At 42.1% G+C, this 26585-nt stretch overlaps 1 pseudogene across 1 annotated transcript; it reads right to left on the minus strand.

The window, feature by feature from the left end:
- On the minus strand, positions 1-26040 carry LOC311212603 (very low-density lipoprotein receptor-like; annotated as a pseudogene). The gene is made up of 2 exons: positions 24738-26040; positions 1-53 (listed from the first exon to the last, which is right to left on the minus strand). The product of its transcript is annotated as a very low-density lipoprotein receptor-like (transcript).
- Between the last annotated feature and the right edge of the window lie 545 nt (positions 26041-26585).

Genomic DNA, 26585 nt, shown 5'->3' on the forward strand with positions numbered 1-26585 from the left:
TCACTTGTACGGAACTACTCTGAACTCCTTTTCGTATTCTTGCTTTGGAAGCACTAATAGCAGATGAAAAGTCATAGAACACAACATAAAAAAACAAAAACAAAAACAAAAACAAAAAAAAAAACAGGTAACATTGCCTTTGTCAAAAGCACTATTATGACTTCACTAATGAGATTAAATAGAGGACTGTAGCATGTCAGAAATGCATGGAGAAATGAAGATAAGTACATTCAAGGAAAATCCACATGTAGCATGAAGAAACAAAGAAAAATACAGAGACTCAAACTAAACAGAAAATTATCAGAATGATTAGAAATAGTTCTGGACTTTTTTTGAAGGGATATAAAAACAGGTATTAGTTCAATCTGGGGATGTTATACAAAGTAATACTAGCTTTTGGAGTTCTAAAAAACAAAACTAGAAACTAACCCTAACAATCTTACTTTATATCAACAGCTTTGTAGATGTCCTTCTCTTCTTTGCAACAAAAATTCTTCCTTAATGGCAGAAAAGCAATTTCAAGACAAGAGATTAGCACATCACTTTAAAACAAACAAAAAACAAACAAACAAACAAAAAAACACATTTCATTCCAAGGCTTTTCTCCAATTTCTAGCACTGCTGATTAGGTCAAGGATTGCAACACTCATGAGCAAGTTTCAAGGTTTCAAAGCCCCAGGCAGCAAGAGAGATCAGTTTTCTCTGCCGCTAAAACCAGTGAATTAGAAAACATAACAACTGGGTATATAAATAGTTGGGTGCCATTAGTCTCCATCAGGAATGAAGTTCTCCATCACAGGGATCTGCATAGATTTTTGGACATCTGCAGTGCTGCAGCACCTCTCTACCACCTGCAGGGGATATAAATCCCAAAGAATAGATCCCAGGCAGGTAGAATTACACATTGCATTAGTTGGCAGTGAAAAGATGGTTCAGAAAGTGTTATTGTCATGAATTTGAGATTTGTAACACTAAATACTGTATACCAGATGTAATTAGAGTACAGGCAGTCTCAAATTGATGTAATTTCCTGCCATTTTATGTCAGTCCATCTGGGTGAACCTCAGGCCCCTATTTAAGTGTCTGTACATTTAAATCTTAAATGTAGCTAGTCATAAGGATGGTGATTCATTTTGCTACTGATAAAAAAGAGTACTCAGTGAGGAAGATCAAGCCTTTTTCCTCTACATGATGACAGCTCTTCAGAAGTTCAAGTATAAAGTATTAGTGTTAAAAAGAAATAACTGCATCTGTCATCAGGAGGTGAAAGTTTCTCTACCCTTCCCTCCTTCTAAACATTAAGACCTAGCTACTGAATAGGGTTTTGCCAGATAAAAATATAAAAGAATCCCCTCCACACCTCCTCATAGCTCCCCTGATGTAGATACAGAGAAATAAGCAGTGCTGACATATAGAATCATTAAGGTTGGAAAAGATCCCTAAGATGATCTAGTCCAACCACACTCCTACCACCAATGCTGCCCACTAAACCACATCCCTAAGTACCACGTGTACCCTTTCCTTAACACCTCCAGGGACAATGATTCCATCTCCCTGGGCAACCTGTTCCAATGTCTAACCATTCTTTCTGAGAAGAAATTTTTCCTAATGTCCAACCTGATCCACCAAAAAATGCTGGAAAATATGCAGTATCTCAGGGCGCAAAACACAGAGCACTGTCACTGGTTAAAGCCTGTATAACAAAAGATACTTAACTGACACTGATTTGACTCAGAATTTTCTCCCCCAGAAAATGTAATGTAGCCATTGTGGTCTTCCAAAGCAGCCAAAAAGCCTGTTGTTTCTATGGAATAAATAATATATTGAGGTCTTATTTCTGAAAGATATATCCTACTTCTCCTAAAGTAGCCACACTTTAGTAGCCACAGTTCAAAGTACACCAAGTATCAGTTGCCACTGAAAAATAAATAAAGATCTGCCGTTTAGTTCAGCACATTGAATATAATCAATATTCAGCATATTGAATATAGGTTTAATAAGGCTCTTGTGAGTGAAAAAGTACAGTATCTATGTAGTATCTATTCCTTACAAGCAAACATTAAAGAAAACTCTCTTACTGGTAGGCGACCTCAAAGGTCACATCTGCGTCTAACATCAAAGCCACACTAATCCAGGCTGATGGTACTGGGACAAATGCATTGCTGATGCACTTCCACTGGAATTACCATGGAGAAGTGCTTAAACATCAAGATTTCATGGGCATGGAAGTATTTTATTCCCCCCATTTTTTGTTGTTAAATATTTTTACAATTATTTCCTTTTTCAGTTAGGCCTATAAGAGTAGAGTTGTTCACACAGAACACAATACCTATAAATACATAAGAAAGTAGTCCAGAGTTGGCTTACAAACATCAGTATTTTAGAAGTCAGCATCATATTGTGGGTTTGAGATTTCTGTATGCAGGAAAGTATCTAAATGCTCTGTTATCAAGGTGAATGTGTGGGCAATTCTGAGCCTTTTCTGGATTAGGCATCTGTGTGGAATTAAAAGTACAAGAAATTAAAGGACTTTTTGGCACAAGCCTTTATCATAAGGGATAATGAGGAAATTTCTATTCCAAGAGCACTTCTCTTAAGAATTCACAGTGTGGCCTTAAAAGAGATTGAACACTGTGAAGGAAATAATGGAGCAAACTGAGAAATGCAAGTGCAGCGAATCGCCACCATATGGTTCTCATTCCAATGATCTGGAAGAAATTGACTATGGAAGAGCCAAGTTCCCAAACAGTTATTTAATGAACTTAAAAACAGCAGCACTTCTTGAATTCAGAGGCCCTTTTATTTTACCTTTTTCCCTCTTCCAGTGGAAGACAAGAGATCTCAAAATACAGAGCCACAGGAATAACCTTAGCCTGAAGAAAGTAATTGAGAGTCTAATTAAGCATAAAATACTGTAATTATATTCTAATTGGCTCAAATTATAGCAGCTTGTTCAAGAAACAATAATTCCTTTGCAACCAATTAGGCATATTTGTGGAAAGTTAAGAGTCGTAGAAAGGTGTGACCAAACAGCTCAATATAAACCTTGTATTCTCAGCATGTGCCTCATCATCAACCATGTGGACTAGCAAAGGATCCTGCCAAAACACCAAAACCAATGCTACAAGTTTTATTTTTTCATTTTCCTATTTTTCTCCAGAAAGAGATAGATAAATCTTATGTTGAGCCAGCTGAATAATGAAAAGGGCAAATGACAATTCTAATTTAGTAATCTCTATGTTTAAATTATTTCAAAATCCATTTATCACTCCACCCAATCAGGTACAAAATTATCTAGCTTTGTACATCAAGCATTTGCTTTTGCTGAAGTTGGATGTGCGGTTAGAAAACAAACTTGCCAACAGCTATGTTCTGCAGGAAGAATATACAAGTTTGGTGTACCCATGTATCAGCATTTTTTTCTGCAAATAATAGAACATTTTCTCTAGATCTTTCACTGTGTCATTTAACCCTTTTCTTTAATTCCTAAGGTGTAAGTTGTTTGCCACCTTACTATTAATCTTCCAACACAGATTAATTTTTGTTTTAGCTCCCCAATGATAACTGCTTTCCCTCAGAGAAATTCATGCCTATTCTTAGCTTACCCAGCTCCCACTGCACAGCCTTATTTTTTTTAATTGCCTTATATATAAAAAAAAAAGCAAGGCTTTAATATATTTTTTAAATTAACTTATCCTTTTGATGTACTCCATAATTCCACTGTTCTCATGCATTACTGTCTCAACTTACAAGTAAAATAATTTAATCACAGGAAAAATCTCAGAGAAATCTCTTCCTTAAATGTTTATTCTGCTACATTGAACCATGAGAAAGGTAGAGGTGGGGGATCATGACATCACAGCTGAAAAATTTATGAGGAGTTGATTGATTGTAGTCTTCCAAAGGAAGTGTGAAACAGGTAATTCAGCCTTTGCTTTCAAAGTGAATCTGAATTCACTTACAAAGCTGGTCAGGTACGCCTACGAGACTGACGGGGGACCACACTTCCCATTCCCGACTGCAGCTGGTTGGAATCCATCTGACAAAAGTGATCTAGATTCAGATGTCCCTCATCAATAATCAGTAAGCTGTTTAATATCCTCTGGTTTGGTGGTTTTACTCGAGTGAGCAGCTGAGCTCCACCACAGCCGCTCTCTCACTCCCCCTCCTCAAAGAGGAACAGGGAGAAAATACAATGAAAAGGGCTCAAAGGTTGAGATAAGGACAAGGAGATCACGCAGTAATTATTGTAACGGGCAAAACAGACTCGGCATAGAGAGACAGTAAGATTTATTGCTTATTACAGTCAAGCTAGAGAAGTGCGAAACAAAGGAAAGAAACCAAAAGCACCTTCCCCCCCATCCACCCTCTTCCACCTCCTCCCCTGAGCAGCGTAGGGCAATGGGGGTTATGGTCAGTCTACAGCGCTTCTTCTCTGCCACTTCTCGGTCACTCTCGTCTCCTGTGCTGTGGGGTCCCTCCCACGGGGTGCAGTCCTTGATGAACTGATTAGTGTGGGTTGCCCACAGGCAGCAGCTCTTCTAGAACTGCTCCAGATATGGGTCTGTACCATGGGGTCCATGCCTCAGGAGCAAACTGCTCCAACCTGGGTCCCCCACGAGCAGCAGCTCCTGCCATGTCTCCTGCTCCTGCGTGGTCTCCTCTCCACGGGCTACAGGTCCAGCCCAGAATCTGCTCAGGCAGGGGTCTTCCACAGGCGGCAGCCTCCGTCGGTGCAGGTCCACCTGCTCCACTGTGGTCTCCTCCACAGGCTGCAGCGTGGAACCCTGCTCCACCGTGGTACTCTGTGGGCTGCAGGGGGACATCCTGCTTCACCATGGTCCTCACCACAGGCCGCAGGGAACTTCTGCTCCGGTGCCTGGAGCACCTCTCCCCCTCCTTCTTCACTGACCTTGGCGCCTGCAAGGCTGTTCCTCACTCCTCTCACTCTCCCAGTTGCTGCATGATACAGCATTTTTTTCCCTGTCTTCCCTTGTCTCTCACAGAGGCGCAAAACAACAACACTTACTGGCTCAGCTCTGGTCAGCAGTGGGGCCCTTACCTAATATGGGGCAGCTTCTAGATCCTTCACACAGAATCCACCCCTTTGGCTCCCTGCTACCAAGACCTTGCCACATAAACCCACTACACCTGGAGGGTGGATGAGTTAAGATTTGAAAGATCCTACTTTGATCTTGATACAGGAATATATTAAAAAAATAATATTAATTAAATAAATAAATAAAAAACTCAAAGTTGCAAGACATAAGAAAAAAGCATTCTGAACTGCTTAATTAATGCATTTCCAGCATTGGTAGAATTTTAAATGATGAAACTCACATAAGGGAGAGAGAGATCTGCTGACACTTGTTTTCACTGAAATCCCACAAAAATACATGATTTTATGACCACATTATGAAGAGTGTAATATAATACTGAAAGATAGGAAAAGAAGGCACTATAAAAAAAAGCACATGAAAAAGCTTGAACAAAAAAAAAAAAAAAAAAAAAAAAAAAAGATAAAGTACTAGAGATTTTCATTACAGCAGTTGTAAAAGACTATAAGCCAGCGTTTGATCCAGGCTGTGCAAAGAAAAGGTATTTAAATCAATTAAAAGGTCTTAAACATTTGTGTAAGAAGTCTTTGTGGTTGCACAGGTTAAGTAACAAAAATGTTTGCAATGAAAGGTTATTTAATTGTTTGATAGCAATTCTGAAGTGCTTTTAATAATGCTCCTTTGGAAGCTTCAAATAGCACTAAATCTAGAGAGGAAAAAAAAATCTGTTAATTTGAATCTACTTTTTAAATTATTATTAATACTCTTTTGCCTGTTTTTCCTGAGCATACTATTAACCTGAAAGACATAATCCTACTTTACTACAGTGCTAGTGACTGAATAGAATTGAATCATAGAATCATAGAATCATAGAATATCCTGAGTTGGAAGGGACCCTTAAGGATCATCAAGTCCAACTCTTGACACTGCACAGGTCTACCCAAAAGTTCAGACCATGTGACTAAGTGCACAGTCCAACCTCTTCTTAAATTCAGACAGGCTCGGTGCAGTGACCACTTCCCTGGGGAGCCTGTTCCAGTGTGCAACCACCCTCTCTGTGAAGAACCCCCTCCTGATGTCAAGCCTAAATTTCCCCTGCCTCAGCTTAACCCCGTTCCCGCGGGTCCTGTCACTGGTGTTAATGGAGAAAAGGTCTCCTGCCTCTCGACACCCCCTTACGAGGAAGTTGTAGACTGTGATGAGGTCTCCCCTCAGCCTCCTCTTCTCCAGGCTGAACAGGCCCAGTGACCTCAGCCGTTCTTCGTACGTCTTCCCCTCCAGGCCTTTCACCATCTTCGTAGCCCTCCTCTGGACAGTCTCCAACAGTTTCATGTCCTTTTTATACTGTGGTGCCCAGAACTGCACACAGTACTCGAGGTGAGGCCGCACCAGCGCAGAGTAGAGCGGGACAATCACCTCCCTTGACCTACTAGCGATGCCGTGCTTGATGCACCCCAGGACACGGTTGGCCCTCCTGGCTGCCAGGGCACACTGCTGGCTCATATTCAACTTGCTGTCTACCATGACCCCCAGATCCCTCTCTTCTAGGCTGCTCTCCAGCGTCTCATCGCCCAGTCTGTACGTGCAGCCAGGGTTTCCCCGTCCCAGGTGCAGGACCCGGCACTTGCTCTTACTGAACTTCATGCGGTTGGTGATCGCCCAGCTCTCCAACCCATCCAGATCCCTCTGCAAGGCCTTTCCACCCTCATTCGAGTCCACAACTCCTCCAAGTTTGGTGTCATCAGCAAACTTGCTCAAAATACCTTCTATTCCTACATCCAGATCGTTTATAAAAATATTGAAAAGTACCGGCCCTAAAATGGAGCCCTGAGGGACCCCACTGGTGACCGCCTGCCAGCCTGACGCAGCCCCATTTACCATAACCCTTTGGGCCCTGCCCGTTAGCCAATTGCTCACCCATCGTATGATGTTTTTATTTAGCTGTATGGTGGACATTTTATCCAGTAGGATCCTATGGGAAACCGTGTCAGAAGCCTTGCTGAAGTCCAAAAAAATCACATCAGCTGGTTTCCCTTGGTTGAGATCTTTTACTTCCAAACATTTGGTTATAAACTACTAAAAGCTTGTATTGATCCACTTCTGGTGTACTGGGGTATTTTTACCTGATCTTAGAGCACCATTTAAAATTCATGGTTATGCGTCTTTATCAGCACCACAGTATAATGAACTAAAAGGTGAAACAATTTTTTTTTTTTTTAAATATTTTAGCATTACAAAAGCCAGTACAACAGTAGTATGCAATAACAACTGCTGACTGGACTTGTATTTTTTATTTTTAACAATTTATCTCTATAAGTATGCCTGGAACATTGTCTAGAATTCCAGATACTTCACTGGTAGAATCACCATAGTATAGAAATCAGAAAAGAACAAATATTCTTGAAGGACTGATGAGACTGGTTGGCATACAGTTACAATCCCAAGAGAGAAATCCTAGCCCTGCCGTAACCAAATGACAAACTGCTAGTGCTTTCATTAATTTAACATGAAAATGCTTCCCTTTGAAAAACACGAAGAGCAGCAGCTGAGTAGCGCACCCTTGTCAGAAAGGAGCCAACTTCTCTGCAAAAGCAGCCATCAGGGAGAAATATTCAGCATATACAAACATTGCCTTTCATTACAGTTTTACATGGAAGATTATACAACGTAATTCAAACATAACATTAAAATATTCTCAAAAGAGCGTGATGATCACTCAATTGTGTCTGTAGCCAATAGCAGCAAAGACAAGGATTAGTATGTTGAAAATGTTACAGGAAGCTATTTTGCTATTGATCTTTTGCACTTTATTTTGAAAACAAAATGGTTATTTGAAAATAAACTATCTTTGAGTTTAGACCTCACCTCCCAAATCAATAAAGTCATCATATTTCTACCTAAATCCAAGACAATGAGTAATTCTATCAAAAACACATTTCCACCCACCATCATTTTCTTGTCCTCAGCTACAACCCACCCCACAAAATCCAAAGCACCACAGAAAAGACCCAAAAGGAAACCACCAAAATAAAATTGTGATCACATCCCCAGGACTACCAGGGAGCATGGTAGAACTTGTATGACAGACAGACCTTCTGACATCTGTGACCTTCACTGTCAAAGCCACTGTACTGGATGTACATGTCAAGGTTTTGGTAGTGAGGGGTCTGCAGGACTGGCCCCCACTCTGTGGGAGGGACCCCGTGTGGATCAGGGACAGAGAGAGACCGTGTAGGGGCAGTGGAGAAGAAGTGTAGGGACTGACCGCAGCCCCCATTTCCCATTCCCCTGTGCTGCTCGGGGGGGGAGGTAAAAGAGGGTGGATGAGGGGGAGGTGGGTTTAGTTGTTTTTAGTTTCTCACTGCTCTTGCTTGTCATCAATAGGTAATACATTAATCTCCCTTATGTTGAGTCTGTTTTCCATATGACAGTAAATGGTGAGCCATCTCCCTGGACTTATCACAGCCCTCGAGCCCTGTCCATCTTATTTTCTTCCCATCTTACCTTGAGGAAGGGGAGCAAGAGCACAGAGTGGCGCAGCAGGTTGAAACCACCATAGCCACAAAGAGCACACAGCTATCCCCCAGACTTCAGAGAGTGTGGTGTAAATGCCTGAAGTAACTAGGAAAATAAAACTAACATTCACATTTTTAAGGAAAAGGTACAGCATTGAAGAGGCTTTCAGGGTAGGGCATAACTGCATTACCTGAGTGTTTCCTAGGCTCCCAACCTTAGATGCTATTGCGCTGGGGAAACTTGGTGTGCTAGCTCTAAGGAACAGCACGGAGCGTGGAGTGGAGTGGAGCCACCACGGCTAGGCTCTGTAATCAGGTGGGGCCTTGATTGTTCTTGTGCACAAAGCTGCACTTTTTGCCACCCTGAGCCAAAGACCTGTCATGTTTTGACAAATGCCATACCCTAGTGTACTTTTTGCTCATTATAATATCACTATAATACCAAAACACACCTCCATCCCAAAAGCTACCCGCCCTCAAGGTGCGACCACCCCTCACTGAGCATGCGCCCTGAATTTCTCGGAGCCTATTACTTTAAACGGAGACGGGAAAACTTTACACCAATCATAACTAAGATATGCTTGACTAGAGCTACTCAAGCTCCACCTAAAAGATAGAAAATAATATAAATTGGCCCAAGAGAGAGGGGATGTTACGAAAGATACCATCCCGAGGAAATACAACATCCTTAGGACCTCCTGACTCCTGGGATCAGTCGACGGGCTGAGCCTCTCTTCCCCCCCCATTGGGACGCCTTTAGGTGAGATCTGAATACTTGCTTATAAATCTCTATAGAGTCTTTGATCCTTTTAACATGTTTATTTCTAGGCTGCGCACCTGTAACATCTGTAACGCCTGTAACACCTGTGTATTTCATGCATACTAGCTTGCTTTTGCAGACAGTCACTATCGCTGGCAATCCAAAAGAACCTGATTATCTGTTGCTGTAATAAACCATACTTGATTGCATTGTGATAGCTCTCATTAAGTGCAACTAGGGTGAGGGTGGTTATCCGTGATAGTTCAGTGTTCTGAATCTAACCAGACCCCCAGACGGTTAATGCATTGATGGTGAATGTCTGACGGGACCCCCAGATGGTTAACGTGTTTTTGGTGAATGTCCGACTGGTTCAGTACTCTGAATCCAACCAGGCCCGTAACGGTTAATCAGCTACACCCCTTAACGCGACAGAGAGCTGGGGAATTTGCAGAGCCATCACTCTCTCCAAGCTGTTGATTATGCATTCCATCATTTCCCTTTCCATAAGGAGAAAGATGAACACATGGTTAGCAGAACAGCATTATTTCTTTAGCCTTCATTGCTTCTGACAGATAGTTCTTGCTGTTCACACTTTTTTTTCCTCACCATAAAAAAGTGCAAACCATTGGAAAGCAGCAATACCTGGCCATGTTCTCTTTCTTCTAACCACTGAGAAACAGGATAAAAAGAAAAAAAAAATAGCATTCCTTCAGTTCTTTCACTAAACTCCCCAGTATGCTTGTATGTAGCCTATCATATGACTTCCACTAGGATTAATCAGGAAGAGAAATTAAACATTTAACAACACCGGTTCCATGTAATGAATGCAGTTTAGTGACACCCCCGTATACCTTCTGTGATATCTGATCTGGAGATTTTTGGCATGGTATTAGAGCAAAAATTTGCAATGTCACAAGCAGTTGTAAGAAATAACAGATTACATTTGAGATTATGCAGTACACACCTAAAAACAGCACTACTTTATAATACTGACTTCTCCAGTGGTCTGTATTGATCCAATTTAAAATACAGATGCATTCAATATTGTTCATCTTCAGTTGAATGACTGGCCTTTTATTTTTTTTCATTAAAAAAAATAAAACTGCATAAATCACTGTCCCCAAAGATTAATTACACTTACTAAATATAATGGCCAAAAATTAGGAAGCTCCAAGAGACACCCACATTAATTATCAACCCTGTGAACTTAATTGAGAACTCAGTAGCTTTTTAAATTAATGTTATTCATGAAAACAATTTACTGAAACAAATATTCATGGAATTTATCAAAATTAATATCTTCTGATTTTCAAAATATACCCTTAAAAATTGCAACATTTTTTTATAGTTTTCACAGAAAAAAATAAAATAAATAAATAAATAAATATATCAAAACTGAAGACAATGCTTTGACAGAGATCATTCTATTTTCTTATTTAAAATTTAGAGGGTTTATTTGCCTTGTTTTCTAACTTAAGCATCCCCATTGAATAGAAAAGTTCTGCTTATGAGTGAAAGTGCAGAGATCAAAGTTGTACTGAAATCAAAGAAAATTGGTCACCGATTTAAACCTCAAAAATCAAATCACTGACTGTAATCCATAACGTTTATGAATTTGACCCAAGCTAAAATCCTCTTCAAAAAATAGACTTGTCAGGAAAATGAAGTAAAAGCATATTCATAAAGTGCCCATGGGAAAGAGAGAATTAAGAAAATTACTGTGATATTTTGGCAAACAAGACAGAGTATTTATTCTTTTCAAACATTTAGTAGCATCCGAGGATAATATGCCAGTTGTGATATTTCCACAGTTCAATGTAATATACCAAACAATGTGAGCTATATAACATTAAGTTATCATCCTCTTTATTAGAATGAATAATTAGATGTTAAACAAATGGCCATTATTACTCAGAGTTAATTGCTTTTGTTTTTCAATCCTGATACTGAGATGAATACATCATATTAGTATTTCACTTGTCATTCATCTTCTGCAGAAAATAAATCACTGATGAAAGAAGAAAAAAATAGGTGTCTGAACACACAACTGGGGATATTGACAGAGCAAATGCTGGCATGTCTTTCCACAGAAAGTGACCTTCATAAAAATTATGAACAAAGAGCAACAGCAGCTGCCGGTTGTATGAGTAGTGACAAAAAGCAGACAGCAGTAGGTGACCAGGAAGGAACATGTCAATTAGGGTGAGAAGCACTGCACAGATGAATCTGAAAAACTGCATACACATCAAAATGTGAGATGCTGTCAGAACAATGTGTTTATTTAAAGTATAAGTGCAAGGTTTAGAAGCAGACTTTTAATGCACACCAGTGAAATGTTCTTTCTGGCAAGGATCCTCAACAACCTGCCCACTTGTGCAAGGCCAGTATTTCCATTGTTAAATGTGAGCTAGGGAAGCAAGGAAAATTTGTGGTAATTAAGAGACATAATGACTGGTGGAAGCAACAACAGGACAGAGACTAACCATAACTTCATATTCAGAAACTGAAAAGGGAAGGTCAGAGCAAGTACTGAAGCAAATAATAATAATAATGTACATAATTTGAATTAAAAGGAAAGCTTGACTGTAAATGAAGAGTATTTATGTGCTAGGTGACCCTGCTTAGCAGGGGGATTGGACCAGATGATCTCCAGAGGTCCCTTCCAACCTCAAACATTCTGTGATTGTGTGAGTAAAATAAGTTACTTTGTGAGAATATAAAGAAAAATAATTGGCTGAAGAAGCAAGCCTTTATGTGGGTACACAGCAGGCAGAAAACACCACTTTTTTTTTTTTTACAACAAATTTCTTTACCCTTCCACTTTGGGAGTAATATGTTGCTCAAAGAAATGTTGAACATAAACTCCTTCAATAACTTTAAAAAGCAGACTTGAGTGAATGAAGACAGAGATAACCTTTAAGGACATAGATATTTGAGATTCAGTGACAGGTGTTATTTCCTGATCATCCTGGTTCCTCAGACAGATGTTTCAGGACACACCAGAAAGAACTTCTTATGACTTCAAGACAACACAAAACCTAGAAAAAAAAAAAAAATTATACGTTTCTAAAGAATAAGATTGAGGTTGGAAAGCAACGTTAATCTTGAAAGTTTAAAGAAAATAGTAAATTGAGTCTTGCAATTATTGGCTAAAAAAGCTTTTCTAAAATACTAGCCTTCTCCAAGTTAAACTTATATAACACACAATATAGGAATTTATTCCATGTACTGTTATAGGACTATTCACTTTTAATTTCAAGAAGTCTGCCACTGCTTTTCCTAATGTCTTCTACTATCCATTTTTTTTAATGCATTGTTTTTATACTGTTTGAAATATACACATAAAATCTATGATTCCTGCAGTTAGAATAATTATATGCATATGCAACCTGAACATTAAGTACATTAGAGCTTGATCTAAAATTTATTTAAAAATGTGAAATAAAATATGATCATTTCAGAACTTTGGAGCCAAGTAATCAGTACTAATATAAATGACAGGACTTTTGGAGGCCTGAGTACCCAGCTCATTCATTGGTTTCAGCTAATGAAGCAGATGTCTTCCACTCAGACAGGAATATTTATTTTTCCGTGTTTATACTCTGAATACATATTCAGAGAATATTGGCAGATGATCCTGTAGATTTAAAAGTCTGAACTTGTTGAGTTTTTATGATGGCTGACTCCCACTGAATATTCCATATGTAGATTTATGTGGATTGGATAAGCTTTAAAGCCACAATTACCTTCTACAAGTGAACATTAGAAAATTATGGTTTAGATTTTAGATATGTCTGAGGTAGTTTGACAAGAAGACTGCACCAAAATCCACCAAGAATTACTCAGCTTGATTACTAATAATCCTACAAATAATTATTTTTATTTTTTTTTTTCAAAATCAATTCATGATCAAAGGTAACCTAAAAATTATGGTATTCCATTTATGAGCAAAACCAAACCCATACTTTGCTGCTCAAGATAATAAAAAAAAAAAAAAAAAGAGAAAAAAAAGCTGATTTGATGCATTCTTTCTATAAAAAAATATCAAGAAATTATGACAAATGGAAAAAAGCAAAATCATTCTCATAGCGGGATATAAGTGTCGTGGTTTAACCCAGCCGGCAGCTAAACACCACGCAGCCGTTCGCTCACCCTCCCCCTCCCTCTCTGGGACGGGGGAGAGAAATGGAAAGTGAAGCCCGTGAGTTGAGATAAAGACAGTTTAATAAGACAGGAAAATAATAATAACAAAATAATAATAACAATAACAATAATAATAATAATACAATGGTGATAATAGGAAAGTAATAATAATATGTACAAACAAGTGATGCACAATGCAATTGCTCACCACCCGCTGACCGATGCCCAGCCTAACCCTGAGCAGTCCGGCCCCCTCCCCCCGGCTAGCCACCCCTATATATTGTTTAGCATGACGTCAGATGGTATGGAATACCCCTTTGGCTAGTTTGGGTCACCTGTCCTGGGTCTGTCCCCTCCCAGCTCTTACTGCACCCCCAGCCTGCCTGTTGGCAGGACAGAGCAAAAGGCTGAGGTGTCCTTGGCTTGGTATAAGCACTGCTCTGCAACAATTAAAACATCGGGGTGTTATCAGCACTCTTCTCATCCTAAGCCAAAACACAGCATTCCACCAGCTACTAGGAAGAAAATTAATTCTGTTCTAACTGAAACCAGGACATCTATCCACCCCTTATTCCATACCATTTATGTCATGCTCAGGTTACACTCTTTTCCATACATTCTAATTAGTCACCTATAGTAGTCATGGTAGTGATAACATACAGTATTATATAGTAATTAACATGGTACAATTCAGTTCATGGGCTATTCTCACCCAGTATTAAATCTCTTTGAGGTACACACCGGACCTCTCCGTTCTTTTGCATCACCCACCAAGTGTGTCCAGGTCCCTGAGCGAAAACAATTCCACGAATAGGTTTGCCTTTTCCTGAGGCAGAAGTAGCTCAGACTGTTTTACCCAGCATATTTCTTACATGCACTACAGAAACTTTATCCCCATCTACAGTACGTAACAGGTTTGATTGGGCAGGTCCGGCTCGGTTGGCAGATCCCCTAGTATTGACTAACCAGGTGGCCTTTGCCAAATGTGTATCCCAATTTTTGAATGTCCCAGCGCCCATTGCTTTCAATGTAGTCTTTAACAGTCCATTGTATCATTCAACTTTCCCGGAGGCTGGTGCATGATAGGGGATGTGATACACCCACTCAATACCATGTTCTTTGGCCCGAGTGTCTATAAGGTTGTTTCGGAAATGAGTTCCATTGTCTGACTCTATTCTTTCTGGGGTACCATGTCGCCATAGGACTTGCTTTTCAAGGCCCAGGATAGTGTTCCGGGCGGTGGCATGAGGCACAGGATATGTTTCCAGCCATCCGGTGGTTGCTTCCACCATTGTAAGTACGTGGCGCTTGCCATTGCGAGTTTGAGGGAGTGTGATGTAATCAATCTGCCAGGCCTCTCCATATTTATATTTCAGCCATCGTCCTCCATACCAAAGAGGCTTTGACCGTTTGGCTTGCTTGATTGCAGCACGTTTCACAGTCATGAATAACCTGTGCTATAGCATCCATGGTCAGGTCCACCCCTCGATCACGAGCCCATCTGTATGTTGCATCTCTACCTTGATGGCCTGAGGTGTCATGGGCCCATCGGGCTATAAATAATTCACCTTTTTGCTGCCAATCCAGGTCCACCTGAGCTACTTCAATCTTAGCAGCCTGATCCACCTGCTGGTTGTTTTGATGTTCTTCAGTAGCCCGATTCTTGGGCACACGAGCATCTACGTGACGTACTTTCACAGCCAGGTTCTCTACCCGAGCAGCAATATCTTGCCACAATGCAGCAGCCCAGATGGGTTTGCCCCTATGCTGCCAGTTGTTTTGCTTCCATTGCTGTAACCATCCCCACAGGGCATTTGCTACCATCCACGAATCGGTGTAGAGATAGAGAACTGGCCATTTTTCTCGTTCAGCAATGTCTAAAGCCAGCTGAATGGCTTTCACTTCTGCAAACTGACTCGATTCACCTTCTCCCTCAGCAGCTTCTGCAACTCGTCGTGTAGGACTCCATACAGCAGCCTTCCATCTCCGATGCTTCCCCACAATACCACAGGACCCATCAGTGAACAGGGCATATTTCTTTCCATTCTCTGGTAACTGGTTGTACAGTGGGGCTTCTTCAGCACGACCCACCTCCTCCTCTGATGATATCCCAAAGTATTTGCCTTCTGGCCAGTCCATAATCACTTCCAATATTCCTGGGCGACTGGGGTTTCCTATTCGAGCCCGCTGAGTGATCAGTGCAACCCACTTGCTCCACGTAGCATCGGTTGCATGATGCGTAGAAGAGACCCTTCCCTTGAACATCCAGCCTAGTACCGGCAATCGGGGTGCTAGGAGGAGCTGCGCTTCAGTACCGACCACCTCCGAAGCAGATCGAACTCCTTCATATGCTGCCAATATCTCCTTTTCAGTTGGAGTATAGCGGGCCTCAGATCCTCTGTATCCCCGGCTCCAAAACCCCAGGGGCCGACCTCGAGTTTCCCCAGGTTCTTTCTGCCAGAGGCTCCAGGTGGGGCCGTTCTCCCCGGCTGCAGTGTAGAGCACATTCTTTACATCTGGTCCTGTTCGAACTGGCCCAAGGGCTACTGCATGGACTATTTCCTGCTTGATTTGTTCAAACACGTGTCGTTGTTCAGGGCCCCATTCAAACTCATTCTTCTTACGGGTTACTTGGTAGAGCGGGTTTACAATCAGACTGTAATTTGGGATGTGCATTCTCCAAAACCCCACAACACCTAGGAAAGTCTGTGGGTTTTTTTTGTTAGTTGGTGGAGACATAACTGTTATTTTGTTGATCACATCCATTGGGATTTGACGACGTCCATCTTGCCATTTTATTCCTAAAAACTGGATCTCTCGTGCAGGTCCTTTGACTTTATTTTGTTTTATGGCAAAACCGGCTTTCAGAAGGATTTGGACTATTTTCTTCCCTTTCTCGAAAACTTCCTCTGCTGTGTCACTCCACACAATAATGTCATTGATGTACTGCAGGTGTTCAGGAGCTTCCCCCTGCTCTAGCGCAGACTGGATCAGCCCATGGCAAATGGTAGGGCTGTGTTTCCACCCCTGGGGCAGCCGATTCCAAGTATATTGGACTCCCCTCCAAGTGAAGGCAAATTGTGGCCTGTACTCTGCTGCTAGAGGGATGGAGAAAAATGCATTAGCGATATCAATTGTGGCGTACCACTTGGCTGCCTTCGATTCAAGTTTGTACTGAAGTTCCAGCATGTCCGGCACTGCAGCACTCAGTGGTGGCGTCACTTCGTTCAGGCCACGATAGTCCACTGTTAGTCTCCACTCGCCATTAGACTTTCGCACTGGCCATATGGGACTATTGAAAGGTGAATGAGTCTTGCTGATCACTCCTTGGCTCTCCAATTGACGAATTAGCTTATGGATGGGAATCAGGGAGTCTCGGTTAGTGCGATATTGCCGCTGGTGCACAGTTGTGGTAGTGATTGGCACTTGCTGTTCTTCGACCCTCAGCAACCCCACAACAGAGGGGTCCTCTGAGAGACCAGGCAAGGTAGATAATTGTTTAATGCCCTCTGTCTCTAAGGCAGCTATACCAAAAGCCCACCGGAACCCTTTTGGGTCCTTGCAATATCCTCTTCTAAGATAGTCTATGCCAAGGATACATGGAGCATCCGGGCCAGTCACAATGCGGTGCTTTTCCCACTCATTCCCAGTCAGACTCACTTCAGCCTCCAATACAGTCAACTGCTGAGATCCCCCTGTCACTCCACAAATATAGATGGGCTCTGGTCCTTTATAGCTCGATGGCATTATAGTACATTGTGCACCGGTGTCTACTAAAGCCTTATACTTCTGTGCGTCTGATGTGCCAGGCCATCGAATCCACACAGTCCAATAAACTCGATTGTCCCTTTCCTCCCCCTGGCTGGAGGCAGGGCTCCCCTAATCCTGGTCAGAATCTTCTTCGTTTCTGTGTTTGAAGGACTGTCTGCTGGAAGTTGGAGCAGCAAACTTTTCAGATAATCCCTTTTTTTTGATTGTTTTCTTTTGCAACTCACGTACCCGTGCCTCTAGGATCACGGTAGATTTTCCATCCCATTTTCTCATGTCCTCTCCATGGTCTCGTAAGTAAAACCACAGGGTGGCACAGGGTGATTACCCACCGTATCGTCTTCCTTGTGTGGATGAATGCCTACCCCTGATAGCTGAGACACTGCTTTGTACAGGTGCGGAGGAGAATAATCTCTCTTCAAGTTGGTGAACCTTTTCAGAAAGTTTCTCCACAGTGTTCTCTTTTGGTCGGTGGACACTGGTTGGTTCAGGTGGGGAGGACGATAGATTCTCTTCAAGTTGGTGAACCTTTTCAGAAAGTTTCTCCACAGCTGAGACGCAGGCCTGTAAGGAAGAGGAGAGACTTTCTTCGTACTGCCGGAGTTGTTTAGCCACTTCATCCACTGTGGGTTCCTCATCCTCTTTCCAGGCCATTATTGCCAATGAGCTGGCATATGATGATGGTGCACTCCGTACAAACTTCCGCCACATGGGTCGTGTACACCTGACTTCATCTGGATCTTTGGATGTTTGTCTGAGGTCTGGATCCTCATAAATCACTTCCCGTACGGCTAATTCCCTCAGGTACTGGATTCCCTTCTCCATAGTGGTCCACTTGCCTGGTAGACATAAAAGTTCTTCCTTGAAGGGATACCTTTCCCTCACAGCTGAGAGGAGACGCCTCCAGAGGCTGTGAGATTGTGCTCCATCTGCAATTGCTTTGTCAATGCCTGCGTCTCTAGCAAGGGATCCCAGTCGCTTGGCTTCCCTGCTGTCTAATTCCACACAATTGGCTCCAGTGTCCCAGCATCGGAGCAGCCAGGCGACAAGCTGCTCACCTATGCAACAACCAAAATCTTTTCGCACATCTCGTAACTCACTCTCGTTTAGGCTTCGGGTAGTTACTGTTGATTTTTCGGCATCCTCATCTTCCTCCTCCTGAACCCTTGATGGCCCAACATCGTCGTCGTCTCCATCGTCTCTATACCTAGATTTGGCAGAAGACTCTCTGCGTTCTAAACGACCTGAATCTCTATACCATTTTTTCACCTTCTCTACAGGGGCAGCTTGCACTGCTACTGCTCGTTTCTCTGACCTTGTTACAGGGTCTGCCACAGAGGTTGGAATACCCTCTGCAGGGTCAACTTGCACTGCTACTGCTCGTTTCTCTGACCTTGTTACAGGGTCTGCCACAGGGGTTGGAATACCCTCTGCAGGGTCAACTTGCACTGCTACAGCTCTTTTCTCTGACCCAGCCACAGGAGCTGGAGCGGCTGCAGGAGCTGGAGCAGCTGCAGGAACCGGAGCTGGAGCGGCTGCAGGAGCTGGAGTTGGAGCAGTTGCAGGAGCTGGAGTTGGAGTAGCGGCAGGAGCTGGGACTGGAGCGGCTGCAGGAACCGGAGCTGGAGCAGCGGCAGGAGCTGGGACTGGAGCGGCTGCAGGAGCTGGGACTGGAGCGGCTGCAGAGTCCACCGTAGGGGTCACAGTGGCCGTTGGATCTGTCACAGGGCTTGGAGTGGCCGCAGGGTCTGTCACTAAGTTGATAGCAGTATCAATGGCAGCTCGATAGGCATGAGCCAGGCCCCAGCATGTTACAATGATTTGTGTTACTTTGGAACTGCCAGAATCATGACACCTTTTTTTCAAGCATTCTGCCAGTTTTTGAGGATTTTGCAGTTGTTCAGGGGTGAATTTCCAAAACACTGGGGGTGCCAACTGCTCTAGATGCCTGCCCATATCCTCCCATACTCCCTGCCACCCACAACTATACTGCCTCCGGGCAGATCTCCGGATGAGCTTCCTAAGTAGTTGTTTAAGCAGAATCTGAAGCGCATTCAGGAGGCAGAACAACAAGACTATGCTGGTCTGAGTATCCCAAGGATATTCAATATCTTGGAGAGCTATTGTAACAAGCTCGGAGGATAAGAGGGTGGTGAAGGAGGAAGGCAGAGTGATCCAGGAGGATACAGGGGTGGTGAAGGAGAAAGGGAGAGTAATCAAGTAAGAGAAAATATCTTCCCCTTTCCCCTCCACAGATTGACTCCCTAATGGAAAAAAACAATAGGTATAATTGCTAATAGTTTCCAAGATACAGTTTCCAAAATACAGAGTCGACGATGTTACTGAGTACAAATACCAAGTTAGAGTCATGACCAGATATCTCATCGTCTCATAAGCCATTGCTACAACACTCAGTACCATAATGATCTGAAACCAGGGCCTGGAGAGGATAAACAACATGACAGAGAGCAAGTACGGAAAATAATGTACTATAATACTCAATTTGGAAAACAGGCGCAGCAGAGTTGAGATTAAAGCAATCAGCATTATGACAAGTGACTATTAAGCAGGTCTAATACTTACACCAATTTTAGTTTAACACACTCTGGTCAGATCTGCCGTTATCTCAACCTTTCGTGCCCCACGTTGGGCGCCAAAAAGACTGTTGTGGTTTAACCCGGCCGGCAGCTAAACACCACGCAGCCGTTCGCTCACCCTCCCCCTCCCTCTCTGGGACGGGGGAGAGAAATGGAAAGTGAAGCCCGTGAGTTGAGATAAAGACAGTTTAATAAGACAGGAAAATAATAATAACAAAATAATAATAACAATAATAATAATAATAATACAATGGTGATAATAGGAAAGTAATAATAATATGTACAAACAAGTGATGCACAATGCAATTGCTCACCACCCGCTGACCGATGCCCAGCCTAACCCCGAGCAGTCCGGCGCCCTCCCCCAGCTAGCCACCCCTATATATTGTTTAGCCTGACGTCAGATGGTATGGAATACCCCTTTGGCTAGTTTGGGTCACCTGTCCTGGGTCTGTCCCCTCCCAGCTCTTACTGCACCCCCAGCCTGCCTGTTGGCAGGACAGAGCGAAAGGCTGAGATGTCCTTGGCTTGGTATAAGCACTGCTCTGCAACAATTAAAACATTGGGGTGTTACCAGCACTCTTCTCATCCTAAGCCAAAACACAGCATTCCACCAGCTACTAGGAAGAAAATTAATTCTGTTCTAACTTAAACCAGGACAATAAGCTAATACTGTCCAAAGGCTATTTGGTATCAGACACTAAACTGAGGAAAAAGATTGATTGCAGATTTGTGGGTCAATCCCAATTGGTCACAACTCCTTTTTATGGCTTTAAGAAAGTTCTCTGTAATGATGGGCAAAGCCACTACAGGCTCATTATTTTCACTGTAGTAGGAGAGTAGATATTAAAATTTATGAGTAAAATAAAATTGTCCCCAAGTCAAAGATCTTGCATGTAATAGGCATTCATTCACTGGGTTCTTCTTATATTGATGAATTCAGAAAGTACAGGTTAGGCTAAATTACAGGCATATAAATACAGTACGATGACTCAGGTGGCATATAAAATATAACATTACACTCAAGATTATTTTTTATTACTAGAATAGAGACTTTCTTCATGTTCATTGTTTCTTTTCTCTCTGTCCCTCTCCCTGAAAACTTTGGCCTTTGTTTTTGTGCCAATTAACCCATTTTTAATTATCAGGAGATGGTACTTACAGTTGAAACAATGCCATTAACTACCGCCTTTCTTTTTTTTAACCTGTAAAGCACTAATAATACAAGACCCAGATATTCTGAACATGTTCCAAAAATCCATTCTACCCTATAAAGAAAGTTACTTAAGACTAAATTACATTTCACAACGGAAAGGTTGAGATATTCCTAATAAAATAGAGATATTAAAAAACAAACAAACAAAAAAATAGGAAAAGTTTAGAAAGTTATTTCTCAAAATAAGTCTTTATTGACATAGTTAGAACCTGGGGAGATTAGGCAAAACTGTATGCATCAAAATATTTTTTTTTTTTTTTTTTTTTTTTACTCCAAATACATTTAAGTTGCTAATTCCTTTAATTCTAAAGTTCCTCTTAATACCCTTACAAACAACTCCTTTATAACTCTTGTCACATGCTTCATTACAGGAAAGACTTTAACAAGGAAACCTAGCTTCTACACAATTTTTTAATTGGGTATACATCATCTGCATTAAGTTTTAGTCTTAAATACATATATGCAAGTAAAGCTGCTGCACAACCAGATATAAGCTATTACTTTCATGGCAACCAGTGGTTAAGATAACCACTTCCACCTTGGAATTTTTAAGACAGATGAGATGACATTAGGGCAGTAATTCATGTCTTCCATTCAACAGTTAATCTCATTTTAGCTATATGTTTGAAGCTTTCTTCTCCTCTCCAAATAATTGCTCCTTTTTCTTCCAAGTGGCTGGATAATTTATGAACATTTTAGTCCAGATAAAAAGCAGTATCTGTCACCACTCACACTTGGAAAGCAAAAGTAGTATAGAATACAAAGGCTTATATGTTAGCAAAGAAGTCTACTTCTCTTATTAAGAACACGTTAGTGGAAACGAGAAAGCCATTTTACCTTAAGACAAGTTAAAGAGCTTAGTGTTACATGACTAGAAATATATTAATTTCAACAACCAGTAGAAAAAGAGAAACATATTCCTACCCCCAACAAATTACAGTTCCTTAAACATCTGTTGGCTTTAAGAAGTGAAACAGAATCAAAACTATAATAATTGGATGTGCACTCCTAGCACTTAGTCCACTTGTTCCTATAAGACTGGGGGAGGGGGGGGGGGGATTTTTTATTTATTTATTTATTTATTATTATTATTATTTTATTTTTTTTTTTTTAAGAAAAAAGAGCATAACTCACCCTAAATCAAATTTAGTATCTGAAAGCAAGGGTTAGGCATTCAGGCTGCATAGTAGCCTGAAGCACAGCACACTGTATCTTCAGAAGTCTTTTCTTCAAGCATAATATTCAAGAAATCACTCTCACACACTCTCTTGGTTCCCCTTACTGAAATAATACACACCTGAGAGCCCACTGTTAGTTGTGATCTAACAATAAAAAAGGTAGGGAGGTACCATGGGACAAAACAGGATGAAAAGGAGTGGTATTTTATCTCATTTAGTTTTCCATTTGTTATGAAAACTGTACAAAAGAAAGAACTGAACAAGATAAAAGATTCTGAAGTAAAATCAGAAGAAAGCTGCTAAGATAATATTCATAAAGCAATTACAGTATTGTATAACAATTATACAATATGTATAACTGTGAAATGTAATTAAATTGCATATACCAATAAGTGATAATACTGAGAAAATAAAGGCAGTGGTGTATGAGCAATATAAATACAGTTTGGAAATAATAATTTAAAAATATATCATTTGTGTTTTGCTTCTTAGAATGAGTTTCTGAAACACCTTCTTTAGATCTATGTTGTCACCTGTTGAGCTGTCAATGAGATGAGATGCTGAGGCATCACCAGAGCACTCCAGTGCTGCAAGAGCTGCCCTCTGCATCAGGTGGCACCCATTACCTTCCCATAGGTCTTGGTTGCACTTGTTGTGTTAAAGCTGCTCAAACATACTGAAATGGTTGCTCCTGAGCATAAGGAATGAAATGTTTTTTCTTTACTGTAAAGACTTTATTAGTGTATGTGGCTTTTTTATTTTTAATAATTATTTCAAGTTTTTCCCTTTCTAACTTATCACTTGCAGAGAGCAGGTTTAACTTCAGTACCAACTACTGAACTTCTTATGGTGACAATTTCAAGAAAGAGCAAAACAAATGGGTATTTAAGTTTTCAGCTATTTTTTTTTATAAAAGGCACACACAGAAGATAACTGAGAAGTAACATTCCCACCCGACCCTCAAATAAACAACCTATCATTGACAGGCACAAAGAAGATGTCCAGCAAGAAAAAAAAATAAAATCACTTTTTTGTGCCCTTTAAACCTTGAAACAGAAACATCAGCACACCAACCCTGACCTCAGGGTATGCTCTCTCTAGAAGACTGGCCATTATGAGCAGGAAAGGAGCAGGGTTTGGTCCCCAGGAATACTATGTGGCCAGCCAAGGGAACATCCATCAGATCATGCAGGTGGCATCTTGCTATTGCCGACATCTCTGCAATTGCACGAAGGCAGGATTCAAGAAAGATGTCCTGTCCACCACAGCCAGCCCAGCTATGCCCAAGCAACCGTTAAAAACCATTAGCCACAGAAGAAGGGAAACCAAGAGCTAAAAGGTGTCTCAACCCCACCTGTGCTCTGACAGTAAATGTTGCAGGAAGCACGGCCGAAAGCACGACAGACACCAGTAGAGTCAGATCATGCTCCATTTTATTGCCCGAATAGCCTAACTTTTATAGAGAACTTAACAGGGGTGGACAGTGTTTCACACAAGATTATTGGTCAAAAGCACTCAGACAAACAGCTACAAGAAAACAACCCCACCTGCAAGAAAACAACCCCCTTGTGATTAGCAGTCACATAGACCTTGTCCTTGAGGCCAGCTACTGGTAACAATATTTTCCTGAATTCCTCAATTGGGCGATGTGGGAACACTGTCATGGGAACTTCTCATAGTTGCCCTGGTAGCTTGGTTTGCTCAGCTACAGCAAGCCATGGGATTTTTGCTGTTTCAAGAAATCCCTCAACAATTCCCCCTTCTTCTTTTGAGCAAACCAAGCCTGACACAGCAGTTTTACAAGTAACTCTTTAGCTATACTTACAACACACAACGATGATTACCACCACCATAAACCAAATCCTTAATCCCCTTGTGATTAAACCCAGCAACCACCTACACTTTGTTTCAAACAAGTCAGTGAACCATTGATTGAAAGGATTGATACCATATTGAATCTTTCTCATGTGCTCTTTCAGGAAAGTAATGGATTTGTGAATTGACTCATTACGATCAGAAAGGTTTAAACAGTACATTCCCTTAAAGTCCTCACACCCATTCCTTTGAGCCAAAAGCAAGATGTCAATAGCAGCTTGATCCTGTAAAAGCAGATGTCGCAGACTATTTTGATCTGGTAACATCTCCTCAAGTATCTCTGTCGTGGCATAGGCTTGCCTCTCGGCCCAGCATACCAATTTTTCTAAGTTGTTACGTGTGGCCGCAGATGCCACTCCAGGCACTGAAATTGCTAATGCCACTCTAGCTGCAACCCCACACAATTCAACATTATCATTGCAATCCAATGCAAGCAATGTCCATTTATGTCTGGTGATCTCACGCAACTGTAACAAGCTAGGAGCAACTACAATGAGTTTATCTATGTAACATGGACATCTGATAGCATTTGCAGGGATACCTTGCCAGGCCCCATCCCCACAAATCAGAAGCACATCAGGAGGTAAGGCCAAAGCTGTACAATTGTTCCAAACACTGTAGTTGTTACCCCTTGTCTCCATGCTATAAACCCCTGAACCCTGCTTAGCAGCGTCATTGCAATCACAGGTGTTATTTGTGTCTTTGTACCAGTATGGCCTTTTCCAGGTTCCTGTAGCAGGAATCATCTGATATCCACGGCTACGTTCACTTTTGTAGCCACCTTTCAGGTTGATACACATTTGACTACAGATACCAAGGTTTTGACATTCATCAATGTCTCCACAGTTTCTCTTGTCTATAAACTCAAACCCAGCTGGACAGTCACATTCATTTATGATGCATTCCTCCAAGGGCTCATCACCCCAGTCCTTGCAGTCTCTCTGCTGGTTACACACTTTATTGATATCTATGCATTCTCCACTTCTGCACTTGAATTTGCCAGGTCCAGAGCACTGAATAACATTGTTACAGTTTGCTTCATCAGTGCCATACAGACAGTCTCTCACACCACTGCACTGCCTACTCCCATGGACACAGTTCCCATCTTCACATCTGAACTGGTCTGGCCTGCAGGTCCGAGAAGGGCAGTTAATTTCATCACTTCCATCCTTGCAATCAGGATCTCCATCACATCACCACTTCTTGTGGATACATTCACCTGAGCCGCACTGCACCTCACTCGTAGAACACTTCACTGGAGGTGCAGGCTGGCGGCCACACTGCTCCAAAGATTCATCCGAGTGGTCGGAGCAGTCAGCATCATCAACACACACCCAGCTGATAGGGATGCAGGTAGAACTCTTGCACTGAAACTCATGAACACCACAGGTAGGAGGTGCACACTCCAGCTCATCGCTACCATCACTGCAGTCATCTTGAACATTGCAGACAAAGCTTTTGGAAATACATTGCCCACTACTGCATGTGAATTCTGCTGCACTACAAGTCACAATGCCACAATTCTCTTCATCTTCTCCACTGTCGCAGTCCTTTTCACCATCACATTTCCAGGACACTGGGATACACTGGGTTGACTGAGGACCACAGCTGATTTCATTTACCCGGCATGTTCTCGTATGACACAGCTCAGCACTCTCATCAGACCCATTTTCACAGTCCGGATCCCCATCACAGTGCCATCTGTTTGGCACACACTGACCACTGTTGCACACAAAGTCAGATTCAGCACACGTCTTCTTCACACAAGCACTCTCATCACTGCCATCTAAGCAGTCTTCACATTTTGCTCTAGCACCGTCGGCAGCAGTGCACAGGCCGGCGAGGGCGAGCAGCAGGCAGAGTGCCCCGAAGCGCGGCAGCACCCACCGCCGCCCTGCACCTGTGTCACTTATACTGCTCCTATTACCCATGCCGTTAGTGTCGGTGGCATCCACCTGGTACCGTTTCTGTCTTTGTCGCCCCTTACTCTCCCCCTTTTCTTTTTTACCACTGACCATTCACCACAAATGGGTGAGACACATGATTACTAGTTAGGAAAGAGAGTGTAACGTCTGCTATACGGCTGCAGGCCGTGCCAGCTGCAACCCTAGAAGCTGTTTGTGAACGAGCCTGACTGACGGTGGTCATTTGGCGGTGTAATCTGCGTCTCTGCTCTCCTGCCCTGCAATAGAGCTAAATCGTCATTAATAGTCTGTAGAATGTGGCAACCCCACGGAATGTTATCCAGAAACATAGTTATAACACCGATCTGGGGACGAATAGTCTTTTTTTGCATTGCAAGATAACTTCTTATAAAAAGAATGCCAGAGAGAAGCAGCACAGCCGCTGCTGCCGCTGTCTCCATGGTTACGTCAGACAGGCTGCAGGGTCCTGATCTCCGCCCCTCTGCTCTGTGCCGACTGGCCACACGGTGAGGGTCGGCCGCCATTGTCCACTGACGCCTCTGGTCTCCCGT

The sequence above is a fragment of the Netta rufina genome (assembly GCF_964035555.1).
Source record: "Netta rufina genome assembly, chromosome: 9".
In the NCBI taxonomy this organism is placed as follows: Eukaryota; Metazoa; Chordata; class Aves; order Anseriformes; family Anatidae; genus Netta; species Netta rufina.